The sequence below is a fragment of the Rutidosis leptorrhynchoides genome, chromosome 7, assembly GCF_046630445.1.
Source record: "Rutidosis leptorrhynchoides isolate AG116_Rl617_1_P2 chromosome 7, CSIRO_AGI_Rlap_v1, whole genome shotgun sequence".
NCBI lineage: Eukaryota > Viridiplantae > Streptophyta > Magnoliopsida > Asterales > Asteraceae > Rutidosis > Rutidosis leptorrhynchoides.
This window is the reverse complement of record NC_092339.1, coordinates 171,006,805-171,024,357: the sequence shown is the minus strand read 5'-3', so window position 1 is coordinate 171,024,357 and position 17,553 is coordinate 171,006,805.

Genomic DNA, 17,553 nt, shown 5'->3' with positions numbered 1-17,553 from the left:
GTTGTTGAAAGTTCGGCCGCTCGTATTGGGGTTATCTTTCTTCTTCGGGCATGCATTTCTATAATGGCCCGTTTGGCCACATTCGTAACAAGTGTCCGTTTTTGGTGCATTGGGCCCCTTTCGAGCGATGGGGGCGACACTTTTACATTCATTGGCCTTATGACCAACTCCTTGGCACCGATGGCAAATTAGCTTGCCACATTCACCAAAGTGGTGCTTGTTGCATTTGTTGCAAATAGGTAGGTTTCCGACATAACATTTCTTGCCGTCAGAGGTGTAAGGCTTCTTGGTAAAGTTGTTTTTGCTTGGTTGGGGGGTTTCCCATTTTCTTTTGTTGTTACCCGACTTATCCTCGGCTTTAGGTACCGGCACTACAATTTCGTGCACCGTTTCTATCAACTTGCGGGCTGTGTTTAAAGCTTCTTGATGATTAGTGGGTTTGGATGACATTACCCCGTGTTTGATGCTCTTTGGGAGACCATCCATGTAAATTTCAACCCTTAAAGCTTCGGGGTTCACAAGGTTTGGGCACATCAAGGCTAGTTCAGAAAATCGTTGATTATAAGCCTTGATATCGTTTCCGACCGTCTTCAAAGTTCTTAGCTCTTGTTCGAGCCTTCGGGTTTCTTCACAAGGGAAATATTCGACGATCATCTTTTCCCTTAAGTCGGCCCAAGAGAGGGTGTGAGCTTCATCGGTACCCACCGATTGTACATAGGTGTTCCACCATGTGAGGGCGACACCGGCGAAAGTGTGAGTGGAGTATTTGACTTTATCTTGGTCCCGACAACCGCTTATGCTAAAGACGGCCTCCGTTTGTTTGAACCATCGACTGAGAGTAATCGGTCCCCCAGTTCCATCAAAAGTATGAGGTTTGCACCCCATGAAGGCTTTATAGGAGCACCCCTCACTTGAGTTACCGGCTCCTTGATTGTTGTTGTTGTTGTGGTTGTTGTTATGGTTGTTGTTGGAGGAGTGACCGGCCATGGCCGCATCCACGGCGGTGGCTATCATTCGTTGTAGAGCTTGTTCGTGAGTCTCATGGTGTGGCACACGACGAGAAGGCATTGTTCCTTCAAAACACAAGAATACCGTTGATTAGTATTTTCAATAATACTAATCATGATATGGAATAAGGATCGAGAGAAAAATTTTCCTTGACTCGCCTTAAATTCTTTATGCCATAGTGTCGCAACGTTCATATGAGTCACCGTAATATAAGCCCGGAAATTATATTACCCTAATTCATATGTGCATTCGACATCATTTCATATAGTCAAGGTGGCATGTCAATCAAATTAAACAACGTGAGATTAAGATGAACAAAGAGTAGATATGAGTAGAAACATTCGAGTATAAATGCACAAGTAGTCAAATAATTCCTACTTCAAGTCTATATGCCGGTTGTAGTCTAGACTCACTAATGTACCCTATGACTAGGGGTTGACACCAATAACTCTAAATCCCTACAACCAACGCTCTGATACCATCTGTAGCGACCCGACAAAATCGTCATTGACGGCGCCGACTACTTAGGTCCCATTACATGGTCATAAGTCTTTAAAATGATGTTTGACCGAAAATATGTCGCATTCATTTCAAAAGTTAAGATTTGTTCCCAAGTTTACAAGAATCGTTCATCCAAAAGTTACGTTACAAAGTTATAAGTACAATTGAAATCTATGCGACAGGATTTAAAAGTAGCCAAAAGATGCTCCATGTATGCATGTATATACTCGATATCCAAGCAACTATTAAAAGTAATGAGCGGAAGCATGTATCACAAAACGTTCAAGGACCTGAGAAAAACATAGAAATCTACCAACGAAAACGTTGGTGAAATCATAGGTTTAAGTAAGTAAATACAAGTGAACCACAAGATTTGTATCATTGATATAATAGTGATACATTCTAAAAGTTTGTTTCACGAGCACCCAATTATCAATGCTTAACATTCTTTCCATAGAACCCCATCACAATAGTGTTAGAACATACACTGTTTCTCGAAAATATATTCCATTCGTAAACGGTAGCGAACCGTTTGAATGAGGGTTTGTCAAACCCATATGGCCATATAACATAAGTTCTCACTTACACCCGGCAAGTGTAACTAATGATAATCGAATTGAGGATTTTTGTTCAAACTCGTATGTAGAATGTTTGTTTTCCTGTACTTGTGTTCACTTAGTAAAAAGAAACGTTTATGTTTTCTCATCCCAAATATAAGTTCAAAAGAGTAAAAGTGGGACTATGATCTCACCTTGAGTGCACGTATGTAAAAGTACTTCAACAAGTAAACGTGTGCAAGAACAATGCTAGTCTTGACCTAAACAAATAGGTCGTATCAATAACGGTAAACGCGATAGGTCAAAGATGTTCAATTAGTCCTATGGCTCGTTACGACTCGATTATGTAGCATGTGAATCAAATTGTCCAAGTTTCATGCAAGATACAAGTATAGAAACAAGTTAGAAAGATTGCATAATCATTTGGTTAAGTTTGACAAAAAGTCAAACTTTGGCCGGTCAAAGTCAACGAAAAAGTCAACACGTTCGGGTCGGGTCCCGAACTATTTTTTGAGGTTTTTATTCATATATAAGCATGTTAGAACAAGTTACATGTGAATCGGAGGTCCATAGCGTGCCAAACATTTTTCATATTTTGACCATGTAGGTCAGAATCAAACTACGCCTATTGTCGCGCCGCGACAAAGGTTGGCCGCGCCGCGGCGAATAACGGGTGCTGGTACCTGGTCAGTCTCAATTGTCTAAGTCCCAAACCAAAATTTAAACAAACATAAAACACAAACCGTAAACACTTAGAACTCGTATCTTATATCGTTAGAAAGGTAATTTGACAAAGAACACAACAAAATACATTTCACCAACCAAAAACATTATTTGCAATAACCGACTTTTCAAATCAAATGATCAATCAATGCACACATTTAATGCTTCAAACTTTACAAGTGCACATTTATGATTCGGACATTTAATGAATACATAAAACACGCCGTTTTGTAGATAATCAAGCATACCATACAACTAACTACTTACTAACAATAATTCATGGCATTCAATGCATCAAATATTCATTTCAAGCTTATCAAACCCTAACCCAAATTCACCAAAATCACTAATCAAGTTTATGGAGTTTTCTCAAGCAACCTACACATCAAATTGAAGCTAGTGATACTAGGAACACATTTAATACATGTACTTATATCATTTAACAACATTCAAGCAACCAAATCATCAAATCAAACACACCAAAGTTCATATTCAAGCTAGTTACTTCAAACAACGAGATCGAGCATATAAATCATATAATCAGGTTAGACTTGAGCCATAGACACTAATTAACAACTTTATAAGTTTAAAACATCAAGAACACAAAATCTAGTGATTTTAGAAAGTTACCCAAATGTAATGAAATCGGTATGGAATCGAAGAGGAAGTTGCAAGGATTCCAAATATGTAATTTGTTTTGATTGATGCTTGCTTGAACGGATTTAGATGATGAATCTTTGAAATGAAGATTGAGAGAAATTTGAAAAGTGTTAAATGAAAATGGAAATGAAATGAAAATGGAAATGGGGAGGTGGGGTTGACTAGTCAAATGATAGTCACCTCTTTGGCACTTTGGCGAAACTAGTGAAATGTCCCGTTCTTATTGATTAAAAACGTTTCATATTAATTGATTTCGTTGCGAGGTTTTGACCTCTATATGAGACGTTTTTCAAAGACTGCATTCATTTTTAAAACAAACCATAACCTTTATTTCATCAATAAAGGTTTAAAAAGCTTTACGTAGATTATCAAATAATGATAATCTAAAATATCCTGTTTACACACGACCATTACATAATGGTTTACAATACAAATATGTTACAACAAAATAAGTTTCTTGAATGCACTTTTTACACAATATCATACAAGAATGGACTCCAAATCTCGTCCTTATTTAAGTATGCTGTAGCGACCCCGACAAATCGTCAAGTGACGGCGTCGGCTACGTGGGTCCCATTACCTGATTATAAGTCTTTAAGATAACGTTTGACCAAAATATGTCGCCTTCATTTCAAAATAAAGATTGTTTCAAAGTTTACAAGAATTGTTCAACCAAAAGTTAAGTTACAACGTTATAGATACGATTGAAATCTAGGCGACACGGTTTAAAGTAAAGTCAAAAGACGCTCCATGAAATGCATGTATACTCGACATCGGATGCAAGTATCAAATAGTAAGCGGAAGCATGTTTCACATATCGTGCAAGACCTGAGAAAAACATAGAAATCTGTCAACGAAAACGTTGGTGAAATCATAGGTTTAAATAAGTAAGTACAAGTGAACCACAAGATTTGCATCAATGAAATAATAGTAATACATTCCAAAAGTTTGTTTCACGAGCACCCAATTATCAAAGCTTAACATTCCTTCCATTGTATACCCCATCACTTAGTGCTAGAACAAACACTGATTCTCGAAAATATATTTCATCCGTAGACGGTAGCGAACCGTCAAGGATGAGGGTTGTCAACCCATATGGCCATATAACATAAGTTCTCGCTTACACCCGGCAAGTGTAACTAATGATAATCGAATTGAGGATTTTTGTTCTAAACTCGTATGTAGAATGTTTGTTTTCCCGTTCTTGTGTTCACTTAGTTCAAAAGAATCGTTTATGTTTTCTCATCCCAAATATAAGTTCAAAAAGAGTAAAAGTGGGACTATGATCTCACCTTTGATTGCACTAGTATAAATGTACTTCACAAAGTAAACGTGTGCATGAATGTTGCTTAGCCTTGACCTAAACAAATAAGTTGTATCAATTAACCGGTTACGACACAAGGTCGGGTGAAATGTGTTCAATTAGTCCTATGGCTCAATACGACTTGAATAGTATAGCATGTGAATCACGTTGTCAAGTTTCATGCAAGAATCACGTACAAAAGCATGTTAGAACGATTGTATAAAAGTTTGGTTAAGTTTGACTAAAAGTGAAACTTGGTCAAAGTCAACGAAAAAGTCAACGCGTTCGGGTCGGGTCCCGGACTATTTTTCTATGCTAAATATTCATATACAAGTATATTAAAACAAGTTTCATGTGAATCGGAGGTCGGTAGCTAGTCAAACATTTCGCGTGAAATGTGACAAAGTGAGCAGAATCTGGCCAGGCGATTCTGCGCGCCGCGCGGGGATGTGGCGCGCCGCGCCACTACCTGGGCAGAGAATTCTGGTCAGTTTTTCCAAGTGTGCACGAACCAAAACCTTTCCCAACCCAATTCTTGACCCGCAAACACTTATAATGCCTATCATATATCGTCGAAAAGGTATTTTGACGAGGAATACAACTAACCACATCTCATCAATCAAAAACATCATTTACAATAACCGAAAACTCGTCAATTGATCAAGAAAGGTTTATTTTCAAAGTTTCAAGTTCGTAAAACGTATTTTATGATTCGGGAATCCAATTTACACATACGATATGCCGTTTCGAAGGTAATTAAGCATACATTACAACTAATCACTAACAATTAACATTCCATGGCATTCAAGCATCAAAAGTTCATGTCAAGAACTATCAAACCCTAGTCAAACATCACAAAATCAATATTCATGTTTTTGAAGTTTTCTTAATCAACCTACGCATCAAAACGAAGCTAGTGATACTAGTAACACAATTAAAACATGCACTTTAACAATCTAACAACATTAACTCATCCAAAATCAAGGATTAAGCACACCCATTTCAAGTTCATGCTAGTTACTCCAAAAACAACAAATCGAGCAAACCAAACATATATTCATGTTAGACTCGAGCCATAGACACTAACTAACACCATTTCAAATCAAAAACACGAATTTAGAGAAATCTAGAGTTTTAGAAATGTTACCCAAATGAGATGAAGTTGGTATCAAATTGTAGAGGATGAAGAGAGGATTCCAAATATGTAATCGGATTTGTTGTGAGCTTCCAAGATTGAATTTAGATGATGAATGAATGGAATGGGTTTGTGTGTGTGTTCTTGAGATGGAGAGAAAAGGGATGAGGGAGATGATGGAATGGATGAAATGGGTTGACTAGTTGACCTAGTCAACTAGTTTGCCCATTTGGCAACTCCGGTCCCTCGAGTTTCAAAGCGGGTGCGGGATTTAACCGATCGAATATTTTTAAAACGCAAGTTAACGAGAGATGTTATAATTAAATGACGGAATTATTATGAACGTTAGTCAACGGAAACTACGAATTTAAATAACGAAAGGTATTATTTAAAAGAAAAAGACGGTGTTAAAAATAAATTTAACGGAAAAACGCGGGATGTTACATTATCCACAACTCAAAAGAAATTTCGTCCCGAAATTTAGTTGGAAGTAGTAGTCGATATCTCTTACTCGAGACTTTACGTTGTCAATGCTATGAATAAGTGAAAGTACGTTCTTGAGGGTTCTCATGAATTTGGATAGTCAGGGTTTTACGTTGCATTAAGGTTCAGTTTTTACGATCCCCAGTTTCAACTGGTTTTCCTATGAAGAGAAGTTTGTCATCGATAGTTGATGTATCCAGCAGGATTGCACGTTCCTGTTCCGCAGGACACGTTTCTAAGTTTGTTACACGAAATGTAGGGTAAACGGAAACTTAATTGAGTCGGAAGTTCTAAACGGTAGGGAGCGGTTCCAATACGCCCCAAGGTTTCAAAAGGGTTAACATGTCGCGGGTTTAACTTTCCCTGATTCCCGAAACGGATTACACCCTTCCAAGGTGCGGGTTCTCAATATTACGCGGTTACACACTGGGATTTGTGAGGTTCTCCTCTAAGTTTGGTATAACTCTTCTGGCGACAATGGGTTGTCTCGAGCCCTTCTCGGACTTGAACGATCTCAATTGTTGTTTCTTGATGGAGTTCAGATTTCGGTGGTTGATGCTTTGGTTAAATGAACAGGGGTATGACATTAGCGGTCATATAAGGTTTCGAAAAGTGCTCGTGAACACACGAGTGGTAACTACTGTTGTAAGAGTGATCTACTAAAGGTGACAATACGAGTTTGTGAGATGTCTTTCCAAGACGTAAATCGTTCGTTTGCTCGGTTCGTCAGTTTGTGGGTGGTACGCGGTACTCATGTCTAAGCAGGTTCCCAAGGTTTCTTGTAAAACTAGAAGTGAAACGAGTATTTCGATACAGAATAATTGACAAAGATACACCGTGTTGGAAAAGAATCTCTTAAGATACGTTTGAACAAGTTAGTTAGGGTTCGAAAAATGTTCGTTAGGACTATTCGCCCTCGTGGCGAATACTTATGTAATATGAGGAGTTTCTCTATCCATGGAGAAATGTTACAAGGAGTTTCTTTAAACGGAAATGCGAACGGTAAAGATAGTAGTGAAATGAGGACTTAGAATAGGATGAGTTTACATCTCGAGGTTGCTATAACGTGCCTCTAGTTGTCAAAAGTTGAAGTCTGAAAGAGAAACGAGGTAGTACACGTAGTTGTATAGTTCGGGGTTGAATAATAGTTGACCGATTATCAGAAACACAAGGGCGTTAAGTCAAAGAAGAGTGAAGTATCGTTGGATTGTGTGTTATCTTAATTTCCAGTAATATCAGACGGTAACGGTGAAATAACAGGGGTATGTAGTGTGGTACGTGATGACAAGAATATTGATCGGATCCACAATTTAGTATTCGAATTCTTCGTGCAAAATAACGAATTTCCGTCCCGTTGATTTCGAGTCGAGGGAGTATGCCTTTCAGCGTCCAAGTAGAAATATTTCCATATTTGAGTCCCATCTGGTGTTGTACGGATTTAGCTAGAAATGTTGGTGTGAAGAATCACGCTCAAGGTTCGATCGCGGAGAGATTAAAGTCGTGTAATACGAGAAAAGTCAGAAATGAATCTTCGGTAGCAACCGGTGAGATCTAAGATTTTTACGAATACAAGTCTGAGTTGGGAGAGTTTCCTGATTACATGTGGCTTGATTTCGAGATTGATTGTAATGCCTTGACCATTAACTTCATGGTCTAGAAAATTGGACTTCGTTCAACAGAAATTCTCACTCGGAGAATTTGGTATAAAGTTGCTCTTTTCTCAAAAGTTCGAGCGTAAGATGGTGATGTTGTTCGTTTTCCTTCTTTACTTAAATAAGTTAAGATGTCATCTATAAATACGATAACAGATTAGTCTATATGAATTTGCATACGCGGTTCAAGAGGTTTATGGATACGGGCGAGCCCTAAATAAATCAAGCGGTACTAAGAGAGATTTACAACTAACGTTGCGAGTTCGGAAAGTGGCTTAGGAGACATCGTCTCACTTAACCCCCAATTGATGATAACCGGAACGGAGGTCGATTTGGAACATACGGGATTCGTGCAAATAATCATGAGGTCATGGATGCGAGGGAGAGGGTATCGGTTTCCAACCGAAAATTACTCAGTTCACAATAATCTATACAAGATGATGGGGAAACATTTTTTTTTTTTTTTTTTTTTTTTTTTTTTTACGAATAGGTTCCGAGCTCCCTAGTTCTATAGGTGTCAAGTCAAAAGTCTTAACGTATTTCCTCCAATAAAATTTATAGGCACACAATATTTTTTTTTTTTTCCGTCGGTCACTTAAATCGTCTAAGTAGTATCTGGGGGAAAGAGGTGGAATATAAAGAGCATGAGTCAAATCCTTGGTTATAAAACGTCTAGCGGTAATCGAATCGAACAAGTATGAAATATACGGTTTGTTGTGAAGAAACGTACCCGTTACTAGTCCATCGTCGTTCCGGGCATCCTTGGTGTCGATGTCGAAGGTTCAACGGCGTGCGTTGGGGTTGATTTTCTTATTTGGGCACACATTCCTAAAATGACCCAGTTGGCCACATTCGAAGCAAGCACCCGTTCTGTGTGCGTTGGGCATCTTTCGAGCGACGGGTCCTTGGCGCCGGTGGCGAAACCTGCCACATCCTTCAAAGTGATGCTTGTGGCATTCGTCACAAAAAGGCAGTTTTCCGGCATAGCCTTTCTTGTCGTTGGAGGTAAAAGGCTTCTTGGCGGGGTTGTTGTTATTGTTGTGGTTGCTTGATTGAGAGGCTTCCCATGTTCTTTTGTTGTTACTCGGGTGGTTCTCGACCATTGGTGCCGGTGCTTCCATTTCATTCACCGTTTCTAAGGCTTGGCGGGCCATTGTTAAAGCCTCTTGTAGGTTAGTGGGTTGAGATGTCATTACCTTGTGTTGAATGCTCTTAGGGAGGCCATCCATGTAAAGTTCGACTCTTAGGGATTCGGGAGTCATGAGAATTGGACACATCGAGACTAGTTCGGTAAACCGTTGATTATAAGCCTTGAGGTCATTTCCGGCCGTTTTTAAATTCCTTAGACCCTGTTCGAGCCTTCGAGTCTCGTCGCGCGGGAAGTATTCGGTGATCATTCTTTCTCTTAATTCGGTCCAAGAGAGTGTGTGGGCTTCATCGCTTCCCACTAATTGTACATACGTGTTCCACCATGAGAGAGCAATACCGGTGAAAGTGAGGGTGGAAAACTTGACCTTATCTTGGTCTCGACAACCGCTTGTGTTAAAAACGGTCTCCATTTGTTCAAACCATCGGGTGAGAGTAACCGGTCCCCCGGTTCCATCGAAAGTGGGAGGATTGTACTTCATGAAGTTCTTGTAGGAGCAACCTTCGATTGAATTACCGGCTCCATGATTGTTGTTGTTAGAAAAGTGATCGGCCACGGCCGTACCCACGGCGGTGGTTATCATTCGTTGAAGAGCTTGTTCTAGAGTTTCGAGAGGAGTATTGTGTTGACCTTGGTGAGCCATTGTTCCTTCATGAGACAAGAATATCGTTGGTTAGTATTTTCAACAATACTAACCGTGGCATGGAATAAGGATAGAGAGAAAATTTTTCCTTGACTCGCCTTAAATTCTCTATGTCATAATGTCGGAACGTCCATGTGAATCACCGTAATATAATCCCGGAAATTATATTACCCTGACTCTCATGTGCATTTAACATTACTTCATAAAGTCAAGGTGGCGCACCAACAAAATTTATCAACGTAAGATCAAGATCGAATACGAGTTAGATATGATAGAAGAGTTCGAGTATAAATGCACAATTAGTCAATTAATTCCTACTTCAGTCTATATGCCGGTTGTAGTCTAGATTCACCTATGTACCCTATGACTCGGGGTGAACACAAATGAACTCTAAATCCCTACAACCAAGGCTCTGATACCACCTGTAGCGACCCCGACAAATCGTCAAGTGACGGCGTCGGCTACGTGGGTCCCATTACCTGATTATAAGTCTTTAAGATAACGTTTGACCAAAATATGTCGCCTTCATTTCAAAATAAAGATTGTTTCAAAGTTTACAAGAATTGTTCAACCAAAAGTTAAGTTACAACGTTATAGATACGATTGAAATCTAGGCGACACGGTTTAAAGTAAAGTCAAAAGACGCTCCATGAAATGCATGTATACTCGACATCGGATGCAAGTATCAAATAGTAAGCGGAAGCATGTTTCACATATCGTGCAAGACCTGAGAAAAACATAGAAATCTGTCAACGAAAATGTTGGTGAAATCATAGGTTTAAATAAGTAAGTACAAGTGAACCACACGATTTGCATCAATGAAATAATAGTAATACATTCCAAAAGTTTGTTTCACGAGCACCCAATTATCAAAGCTTAACATTCCTTCCATTGTATACCCCATCACTTAGTGCTAGAACAAACACTGATTCTCGAAAATATATTTCATCCGTAGACGGTAGCGAACCGTCAAGGATGAGGGTTGTCAACCCATATGGCCATATAACATAAGTTCTCGCTTACACCCGGAAAGTGTAACTAATGATAATCGAATTGAGGATTTTTGTTCTAAACTCGTATGTAGAATGTTTGTTTTCCCGTTCTTGTGTTCACTTAGTTCAAAAGAATCGTTTATGTTTTCTCATCCCAAATATAAGTTCAAAAAGAGTAAAAGTGGGACTATGATCTCACCTTTGATTGCACTAGTATAAATGTACTTCACAAAGTAAACGTGTGCATGAATGTTGCTTAGCCTTGACCTAAACAAATAAGTTGTATCAATTAACCGGTTACGACACAAGGTCGGGTGAAATGTGTTCAATTAGTCCTATGGCTCAATACGACTTGAATAGTATAGCATGTGAATCACGTTGTCAAGTTTCATGCAAGAATCACGTACAAAAGCATGTTAGAACGATTGTATAAAAGTTTGGTTAAGTTTGACTAAAAGTCAAACTTGGTCAAAGTCAACGAAAAAGTCAACGCGTTCGGGTCGGGTCCCGGACTATTTTTCTATGCTAAATATTCATATACAAGTATATTAAAACAAGTTTCATGTGAATCGGAGGTCGGTAGCTAGTCAAACATTTCGCGTGAAATGTGACAAAGTGAGCAGAATCTGGCCAGGCGATTCTGCGCGCCGCGCGGGGATGTGGCGCGCCGCGCCACTACCTGGGCAGAGAATTCTGGTCAGTTTTTCCAAGTGTGCACGAACCAAAACCTTTCCCAACCCAATTCTTGACCCGCAAACACTTATAATGCCTATCATATATCGTCGAAAAGGTATTTTGACGAGGAATACAACTAACCACATCTCATCAATCAAAAACATCATTTACAATAACCGAAAACTCGTCAATTGATCAAGAAAGGTTTATTTTCAAAGTTTCAAGTTCGTAAAACGTATTTTATGATTCGGGAATCCAATTTACACATACGATATGCCGTTTCGAAGGTAATTAAGCATACATTACAACTAATCACTAACAATTAACATTCCATGGCATTCAAGCATCAAAAGTTCATGTCAAGAACTATCAAACCCTAGTCAAACATCACAAAATCAATATTCATGTTTTTGAAGTTTTCTTAATCAACCTACGCATCAAAACGAAGCTAGTGATACTAGTAACACAATTAAAACATGCACTTTAACAATCTAACAACATTAACTCATCCAAAATCAAGGATTAAGCACACCCATTTCAAGTTCATGCTAGTTACTCCAAAAACAACAAATCGAGCAAACCAAACATATATTCATGTTAGACTCGAGCCATAGACACTAACTAACACCATTTCAAATCAAAAACACGAATTTAGAGAAATCTAGAGTTTTAGAAATGTTACCCAAACGAGATGAAGTTGGTATCAAATTGTAGAGGATGAAGAGAGGATTCCAAATATGTAATCGGATTTGTTGTGAGCTTCCAAGATTGAATTTAGATGATGAATGAATGGAATGGGTTTATGTGTGTGTTCTTGAGATGGAGAGAAAAGGGATGAGGGAGATGATGGAATGGATGAAATGGGTTGACTAGTTGACCTAGTCAACTAGTTTGCCCATTTGGCAACTCCGGTCCCTCGAGTTTCAAAGCGGGTGCGGGATTTAACCGATCGAATATTTTTAAAACGCAAGTTAACGAGAGATGTTATAATTAAATGACGGAATTATTATGAACGTTAGTCAACGGAAACTACGAATTTAAATAACGAAAGGTATTATTTAAAAGAAAAAGACGGTGTTAAAAATAAATTTAACGGAAAAACGCGGGATGTTACATATGCGACAGCGGAAGCTCTTAATAATCACCTGAGAATAAACATGCTTAAAACGTCAACAAAAATGTTGGTGAGTTATAGGTTTAACCTACATATATCAAATCATAATAATAGACCACAAGATTTCATATTTCAATACACATCCCATACATAGAGATAAAAATCATTCATATGGTGAACACCTGGTAACCGACATTAACAAGATGCATATATAAGAATATCCCCATCATTCCGGGACACCCTTCGGATATGATATAAATTTCGAAGTACTAAAGCATCCGGTACTTTGGATGGGGTTTGTTAGACCCAATAGATCTATCTTTAGGATTCGCGTCAATTAGGGTGTCTGTTCCCTAATTCTTAGATTACCAGACTTAATAAAAAGGGGCATATTCGATTTCGATAATTCAACCATAGAATGTAGTTTCACGTACTTGTGTCTATTTTGTAAATCATTTATAAAACCTGCATGTATTCTCATCCCAAAAATATTAGATTTTAAAAGTGGGACTATAACTCACTTTCACAGATTTTTACTTCGTCGGGAAGTAAGACTTGGCCACTGGTTGATTCACGAACCTATAACAATATATACATATATATCAAAGTATGTTCAAAATATATTTACAACACTTTTAATATATTATGATGTTTTAAGTTTATTAAGTCAGCTGTCCTCGTTAGTAACCTACAACTAGTTGTCCACAGTTAGATGTACATAAATAAATCGATAAATATTATCTTGAATCAATCCACGACCCAGTGTATACGTATCTCAGTATTGATCACAACTCAAACTATATATATTTTGGAATCAACCTCAACCCTGTATAGCTAACTCCAACATTCACATATAGAGTGTCTATGGTTGTTCCGAAATATATATAGATGTGTCGACATGATAGGTCGAAACATTGTATACGTGTCTATGGTATCTCAAGATTACATAATATACAATACAAGTTGATTAAGTTATGGTTGGAATAGATTTGTTACCAATTTTCACGTAGCTAAAATGAGAAAAATTATCCAATCTTGTTTTACCCATAACTTCTTCATTTTAAATCCGTTTTGAGTGAATCAAATTGCTATGGTTTCATATTGAACTCTATTTTATGAATCTAGTTTATAGTTGGAAAAATAAGTTACAAGTTGTTTTTGTAAAGGTAGTCATTTCAGTCGAAAGAACGACGTCTAGATGACCATTTTAGAAAACATACTTCCACTTTGAGTTTAACCATAATTTTTGGATATAGTTTCATGTTCATAATAAAAATCATTTTCTCAGAATAACAACTTTTAAATCAAAGTTTATCATAGTTTTTAATTAACTAACCCAAAACAGCCCGCGGTGTTACTACGACGGCGTAAATCCGGTTTTACGGTGTTTTTTGTGTTTCCAGGTTTTAAATCATTAAGTTAGCATATAATATAGATATAGAACATGTGTTTAGTTGATTTTAAAAGTCAAGTTAGAAGGATTAACTTTTTTTTGCGAACAAGTTTAGAATTAACTAAACTATGTTCTAGTGATTACAAGTTTAAACCTTCGAATAAGATAGCTTTATATGTATGAATTGAATGATGTTATGAACATCATTACTACCTTAAGTTCCTTGGATAAAACTACTGGAAAAGATAAAAATGGATCTAGCTTCAATGGATCCTTGGATGGCTCGAAGTTCTTGAAGCAGAATTATGACACGAAAACAAGTTCAAGTAAGATCATCACTTGAAATAAGATTGATATAGTTATAGAAATTGAACCAAAGTTTGAATATGATTATTACCTTGTATTAGAATGATAACCTACTGTAAGAAACAAAGATTTCTTGAGGTTGGATGATCACCTTACAAGATTGGAAGTGAGCTAGCAAACTTGAAAGTATTCTTGATTTTATGTAACTAGAACTTGTAGAATATATGAAGAACACTTAGAACTTGAAGATAGAACTTGAGAGAGATCAATTAGATGAAGAAAATTGAAGAATGAAAGTGTTTGTAGGTGTTTTTGGTCGTTGGTGTATGGATTAGATATAAAGGATATGTAATTTTGTTTTCATGTAAATAAGTCATGAATGATTACTCATATTTTTGTAATTTTATGAGATATTTCATGCTAGTTGCCAAATGATGGTTCCCATATGTGTTAGGTGACTCACATGGGCTGCTAAGAGCTGATCATTGGAGTGTATATACCAATAGTACATACATCTAAAAGCTGTGTATTGTACGAGTACGAATACGGGTGCATACGAGTAGAATTGTTGATGAAACTGAACGAGGATGTAATTGTAAGCATTTTTGTTAAGTAGAAGTATTTTGATAAGTGTATTGAAGTCTTTCAAAAGTGTATAAATACATATTAAAACACTACATGTATATACATTTTAACTGAGTCGTTAAGTCATCGTTAGTCGTTACATGTAAGTGTTGTTTTGAAACCTTTAGGTTAACGATCTTGTTAAATGTTGTTAAACCAATGTTTATAATATCAAATGAGATTTTAAATTATTATATTATCATGATATTATCATGTATGAATATCTCTTAATATGATATATATACATTAAATGTCTTTACAACGATAATCGTTACATATATGTCTCGTTTAAAAATCATTAAGTTAGTAGTCTTGTTTTTACATATGTAGTTCATTGTTAATATACTTAATGATATGTTTACTTATCATAGTATCATGTTAACTATATATATATCCATATATATGTCATCATATAGTTTTTACAAGTTTTAACGTTCGTGAATCACCGGTCAACTTGGGTGGTCAATTGTCTATATGAAACATATTTCAATTAATCAAGTCTTAACAAGTTTGATTGCTTAACATGTTGGAAACATTTAATCATGTAAATATCAATCTCAATTAATATATATAAACATGGAAAAGTTTGGGTCACTACAGTACCTACCCGTTAAATAAATTTCGTCCCGAAATTTTAAGCTGTTGAAGGTGTTGACGAATCTTCTGGAAATAGATGCGGGTATTTCTTCTTCATCTGATCTTCACGCTCCCAGGTGAACTCGGGTCCTCTACGAGCATTCCATTGAACCTTAACAATTGGTATCTTGTTTTGCTTAAGTCTTTTAACCTCACGATCCATTATTTCAACGAGTTCTTCGATGAATTGAAGCTTTTCGTTGATTTGGATTTCATCTAATGGAATAGTGAGATCTTCTTTAGCAAAACATTTCTTCAAATTCGAGACGTGAAAAGTGTTATGTACAGCCGCGAGTTGTTGAGGTAACTCAAGTCGGTAAGCTACTGGTCCGACACGATCAATAATCTTGAATGGTCCAATATACCTTGGATTTAATTTCCCTCGTTTACCAAATCGAACAACGCCTTTCCAAGGTGCAACTTTAAGCATGACCATCTCTCCAATTTCAAATTCTATATCTTTTTTTTTAATGTCAGCGTAGCTCTTTTGTCGACTTTGGGCGGTTTTCAACCGTTGTTGAATTTGGATGATCTTCTCGGTAGTTTCTTGTATAATCTCTGGACCCGTAATCTGTCTATCCCCCACTTCATTCCAACAAATCGGAGACCTGCACCTTCTACCATAAAGTGCTTCAAACGGCGCCATCTCAATGCTTGAATGGTAGCTGTTGTTGTAGGAAAATTCTGCTAACGGTAGATGTCGATCCCAACTGTTTCCGAAATCAATAACACATGCTCGTAGCATGTCTTCAAGCGTTTGTATCGTCCTTTCGCTCTGCCCATCAGTTTGTGGATGATAGGCAGTACTCATGTCTAGACGAGTTCCTAATGCTTGCTGTAATGTCTGCCAGAATCTTGAAATAAATCTGCCATCCCTATCAGAGATAATAGAGATTGGTATTCCATGTCTGGAGACGACTTCCTTCAAATACAGTCGTGCTAACTTCTCCATCTTGTCATCTTCTCTTATTGGCAGGAAGTGTGCTGATTTGGTGAGACGATCAACTATTACCCAAATAGTATCAAAACCACTTGCAGTCCTTGGCAATTTAGTGATGAAATCCATGGTAATGTTTTCCCATTTCCATTCTGGGATTTCGGGTTGTTGAAGTAGACCTGATGGTTTCTGATGCTCAGCTTTGACCTTAGAACACGTCAAACATTCTCCTACGTATTTAGCAACATCGGCTTTCATACCCGGCCACCAAAAATGTTTCTTGAGATCCTTGTACATCTTCCCCGTTCCAGGATGTATTGAGTATCTGGTTTTATGAGCTTCTCTAAGTACCATTTCTCTCATATCTCCAAATTTTGGTACCCAAATCCTTTCAGCCCTATACCGGGTTCCGTCTTCCTGCATATTAAGATGCTTCTCCGATCCTTTGGGTATTTCATCCTTTAAATTTCCCTCTTTTAAAACTCCTTGTTGCGCCTCCTTTATTTGAGTAGTAAGGTTATTATGAATCATTATATTCATAGATTTTACTCGAATGGGTTCTCTGTCCTTCCTACTCAAGGCATCGGCTACCACATTTGCCTTCCCCGGGTGGTAACGAATCTCAAAGTCGTAATCATTCAATAATTCAATCCACCTACGCTGCCTCATATTCAGTTGTTTCTGATTAAATATGTGTTGAAGACTTTTGTGGTCGGTATATATAATACTTTTGACCCCATATAAGTAGTGCCTCAAAGTCTTTAATGCAAAAACAACTGCGCCTAATTCCAAATCATGCGTCGTATAATTTTGTTCGTGAATCTTCAATTGTCTAGATGCATAAGCAATCACCTTCGTTCGTTGCATTAATACACAACCAAGACCTTGCTTTGATGCGTCACAATAAATCACAAAATCATCATTCCCTTCAAGCAATGACAATATAGGTGCCGTAGTTAGCTTTTTCTTCAATAACTGAAACGCTTTCTCTTGTTCATCATTCCATTCAAATTTCTTCCCTTTATGCGTTAATGCAGTCAAGGGTTTTGCTATTCTGGAAAAGT